Source organism: Phyllobates terribilis, unplaced genomic scaffold (assembly GCF_046119375.1).
Source record: "Phyllobates terribilis strain yellow unplaced genomic scaffold, ASM4611937v1 Scaffold_5385__1_contigs__length_52059, whole genome shotgun sequence".
Lineage (NCBI taxonomy): Eukaryota > Metazoa > Chordata > Amphibia > Anura > Dendrobatidae > Phyllobates > Phyllobates terribilis.
This window is the reverse complement of record NW_027368132.1, coordinates 30,001-35,000: the sequence shown is the minus strand read 5'-3', so window position 1 is coordinate 35,000 and position 5,000 is coordinate 30,001.

Genomic DNA, 5,000 nt, shown 5'->3' with positions numbered 1-5,000 from the left:
CTTGATACTTAGTCGTTTTTGCAAAATTTCTGACTTTTTGGAAAATTTCACAATTTTGTGAAAACTTCCACAAAATGAGGTTCTAGTATGTTAGAGGGCATCCCAGGAGGGCTCCAAAAGTGTGGGTAAAATATATATCCCACAGGGGGAAAATTGAAAAAAAGTTGAAAAAAAAAATTTTTGGGGACTTAGAAAATTTTTCAACTTTTGTCAGACTTCCAGACAGGGGAGCGTGTCAGTGCGCGCATCCGATTTCAGTTCCAGAGCGATTCGCGCGATGAGTCCTTGATACTTAGTCGTTTTTGCAAAATTTCTGACTTTTTGGAAAATTTCACAATTTTGTGAAAACTTCCACAAAATGAGGTTCTAGTATGTTAGAGGGCATCCCAGGAGGGCTCCAAAAGTGTGGGTAAAATATATATCCCACAGGGGGAAAATTGAAAAAAAGTTGAAAAAAAAAATTTTTGGGGACTTAGAAAATTTTTCAACTTTTGTCAGACTTCCAGACAGGGGAGCGTGTCAGTGCGCGCATCCGATTTCAGTTCCAGAGCGATTCGCGCGATGAGTCCTTGATACTTAGTCGTTTTTGGCAAAATTTCTGACTTTTTGAAAATTTCACAATTTTGTGAAAACTTCCACAAAATGAGGTTCTAGTATGTTAGAGGGCATCCCAGGAGGGCTCCAAAAGTGTGGGTAAAATATATATCCCACAGGGGGAAAATTGAAAAAAAGTTGAAAAAAAAAATTTTTGGGGACTTAGAAAATTTTTCAACTTTTGTCAGACTTCCAGACAGGGGAGCGTGTCAGTGCGCGCATCCGATTTCAGTTCCAGAGCGATTCGCGCGATGAGTCCTTGATACTTAGTCGTTTTTGGCAAAATTTCTGACTTTTTGAAAATTTCACAATTTTGTGAAAACTTCCACAAAATGAGGTTCTAGTATGTTAGAGGGCATCCCAGGAGGGCTCCAAAAGTGTGGGTAAAATATATATCCCACAGGGGGAAAATTGAAAAAAAGTTGAAAAAAAAAATTTTTGGGGACTTAGAAAATTTTTCAACTTTTGTCAGACTTCCAGACAGGGGAGCGTGTCAGTGCGCGCATCCGATTTCAGTTCCAGAGCGATTCGCGCGATGAGTCCTTGATACTTAGTCGTTTTTGCAAAATTTCTGACTTTTTGGAAAATTTCACAATTTTGTGAAAACTTCCACAAAATGAGGTTCTAGTATGTTAGAGGGCATCCCAGGAGGGCTCCAAAAGTGTGGGTAAAATATATATCCCACAGGGGGAAAATTGAAAAAAAGTTGAAAAAAAAAATTTTTGGGGACTTAGAAAATTTTTCAACTTTTGTCAGACTTCCAGACAGGGGAGCGTGTCAGTGCGCGCATCCGATTTCAGTTCCAGAGCGATTCGCGCGATGAGTCCTTGATACTTAGTCGTTTTTGGCAAAATTTCTGACTTTTTGAAAATTTCACAATTTTGTGAAAACTTCCACAAAATGAGGTTCTAGTATGTTAGAGGGCATCCCAGGAGGGCTCCAAAAGTGTGGGTAAAATATATATCCCACAGGGGGAAAATTGAAAAAAAGTTGAAAAAAAAAATTTTTGGGGACTTAGAAAATTTTTCAACTTTTGTCAGACTTCCAGACAGGGGAGCGTGTCAGTGCGCGCATCCGATTTCAGTTCCAGAGCGATTCGCGCGATGAGTCCTTGATACTTAGTCGTTTTTGGCAAAATTTCTGACTTTTTGAAAATTTCACAATTTTGTGAAAACTTCCACAAAATGAGGTTCTAGTATGTTAGAGGGCATCCCAGGAGGGCTCCAAAAGTGTGGGTAAAATATATATCCCACAGGGGGAAAATTGAAAAAAAGTTGAAAAAAAAAATTTTTGGGGACTTAGAAAATTTTCACACATGTGTCAGACTTCCAGAGAGGGGAGCATGTCAGTGCGCGCATCCGATTTCAGTTCCAGAGCGATTCGCGCGATGAGTCCTTGATACTTAGTCGTTTTTGCAAAATTTCTGACTTTTTGGAAAATTTCACAATTTTGTGAAAACTTCCACAAAATGAGGTTCTAGTATGTTAGAGGGCATCCCAGGAGGGCTCCAAAAGTGTGGGTAAAATATATATCCCACAGGGGGAAAATTGAAAAAAAGTTGAAAAAAAAAATTTTTGGGGACTTAGAAAATTTTTCAACTTTTGTCAGACTTCCAGACAGGGGAGCGTGTCAGTGCGCGCATCCGATTTCAGTTCCAGAGCGATTCGCGCGATGAGTCCTTGATACTTAGTCGTTTTTGCAAAATTTCTGACTTTTTGGAAAATTTCACAATTTTGTGAAAACTTCCACAAAATGAGGTTCTAGTATGTTAGAGGGCATCCCAGGAGGGCTCCAAAAGTGTGGGTAAAATATATATCCCACAGGGGGAAAATTGAAAAAAAGTTGAAAAAAAAAATTTTTGGGGACTTAGAAAATTTTCACACATGTGTCAGACTTCCAGACAGGGGAGCGTGTCAGTGCGCGCATCCGATTTCAGTTCCAGAGCGATTCGCGCGATGAGTCCTTGATACTTAGTCGTTTTTGGCAAAATTTCTGACTTTTTGAAAATTTCACAATTTTGTGAAAACTTCCACAAAATGAGGTTCTAGTATGTTAGAGGGCATCCCAGGAGGGCTCCAAAAGTGTGGGTAAAATATATATCCCACAGGGGGAAAATTGAAAAAAAGTTGAAAAAAAAAATTTTTGGGGACTTAGAAAATTTTCACACATGTGTCAGACTTCCAGACAGGGGAGCGTGTCAGTGCGCGCATCCGATTTCAGTTCCAGAGCGATTCGCGCGATGAGTCCTTGATACTTAGTCGTTTTTGGCAAAATTTCTGACTTTTTGAAAATTTCACAATTTTGTGAAAACTTCCACAAAATGAGGTTCTAGTATGTTAGAGGGCATCCCAGGAGGGCTCCAAAAGTGTGGGTAAAATATATATCCCACAGGGGGAAAATTGAAAAAAAGTTGAAAAAAAAAATTTTTGGGGACTTAGAAAATTTTCACACATGTGTCAGACTTCCAGAGAGGGGAGCATGTCAGTGCGCGCATCCGATTTCAGTTCCAGAGCGATTCGCGCGATGAGTCCTTGATACTTAGTCGTTTTTGCAAAATTTCTGACTTTTTTGAAAATTTCACAATTTTGTGAAAACTTCCACAAAATGAGGTTCTAGTATGTTAGAGGGCATCCCAGGAGGGCTCCAAAAGTGTGGGTAAAATATATATCCCACAGGGGGAAAATTGAAAAAAAGTTGAAAAAAAAAATTTTTGGGGACTTAGAAAATTTTTCAACTTTTGTCAGACTTCCAGACAGGGGAGCGTGTCAGTGCGCGCATCCGATTTCAGTTCCAGAGCGATTCGCGCGATGAGTCCTTGATACTTAGTCGTTTTTGGCAAAATTTCTGACTTTTTGAAAATTTCACAATTTTGTGAAAACTTCCACAAAATGAGGTTCTAGTATGTTAGAGGGCATCCCAGGAGGGCTCCAAAAGTGTGGGTAAAATATATATCCCACAGGGGGAAAATTGAAAAAAAGTTGAAAAAAAAAATTTTTGGGTACTTAGAAAATTTTTCAACTTTTGTCAGACTTCCAGACAGGGGAGCGTGTCAGTGCGCGCATCCGATTTCAGTTCCAGAGCGATTCGCGCGATGAGTCCTTGATACTTAGTCGTTTTTGCAAAATTTCTGACTTTTTTGAAAATTTCACAATTTTGTGAAAACTTCCACAAAATGAGGTTCTAGTATGTTAGAGGGCATCCCAGGAGGGCTCCAAAAGTGTGGGTAAAATATATATCCCACAGGGGGAAAATTGAAAAAAAGTTGAAAAAAAAAATTTTTGGGGACTTAGAAAATTTTTCAACTTGTGTCAGACTTCCAGAGAGGGGAGCATGTCAGTGCGCGCATCCGATTTCAGTTCCAGAGCGATTCGCGCGATGAGTCCTTGATACTTAGTCGTTTTCAGAAGTCACAATTTTGACTTCCAGGACCCGCAAAACGTTTGTAAATTGAGCCCGCTCCCCAGTTCCAAGCGTTTTGAGGTGTCCCCGGTTGCAGTAATGCAGCCTGCCCACTAGATGTCGCAAAAGAGACAAAAAGTGAAAAAGAACCAGAATGAGGAAATTCCAGGGAGCCGAATCCGCCTGACAGTTCCAGGCGATCGGGCACTTTTTTGCATGCGTCCCTAAAGTGGGTATAGGGTGACACTCCATGCAAAGACCCAGTTTTGCACACCACCGGCAGAATATATGAGAGAGAGGTACCTCTCAGCCCCGACACATTTCGACTCATTTAAGCTGGTTTTCACCTCCGTAGGCCTGGGTATGCGTTTTGGCTATGAGTCCCTGTTCGGCTGGAGGTCTGCACCTTGGCTGAACCCAGGCTTCCGCAGCTGCGTGGGGGGACTTTTGCCGGTCGCCTATCCCAAGTCAGAGAGGTGTTCCTGGGTTGAAGTGAGCCTGGCCAGACCCCCCCGCGGGCCCTGGTTCTCCACATGGGGGCGCCGTCAAGGCTAAAATCTGGATTTTTAGGCCGAGGAGAGGCTCCATGAGGGCGGATGCTTTTGTGGCTTCGACCCCAGTGCTGTTCCACATCCAGTACCCCCCCGCAAGGGCGCCTGTACCCGAGTCGCGCTTCCAGGACTCGTGGGCACGTATCTCCCGACGACAGGGGTTTGCAGCCTCCGTACTTGGGCAAGTCCCTACATGCACCCCTGCTCTTCCTCCGATCGATCTGGCGCAGCGCTCCCGGGTGGGGAGGTGGCGCCGCTCGCTCGGCCCGGGCTTTGGAGCCCGCGCTGGCTTAAGGTGAGCGGTCCCCTTCCTCCTCTACCCCCGGGCTTCCGACACCTATCTTTGGGCGCGCATGCCGGCCTCGCCTCCCGTCTGCGGAGGTGGCCGAGCCGTGGGGAGTTTGACCCGAACCGAGCGAAGGCAGTGGTCCGACGACCCGTACGGGCGAACGGCGG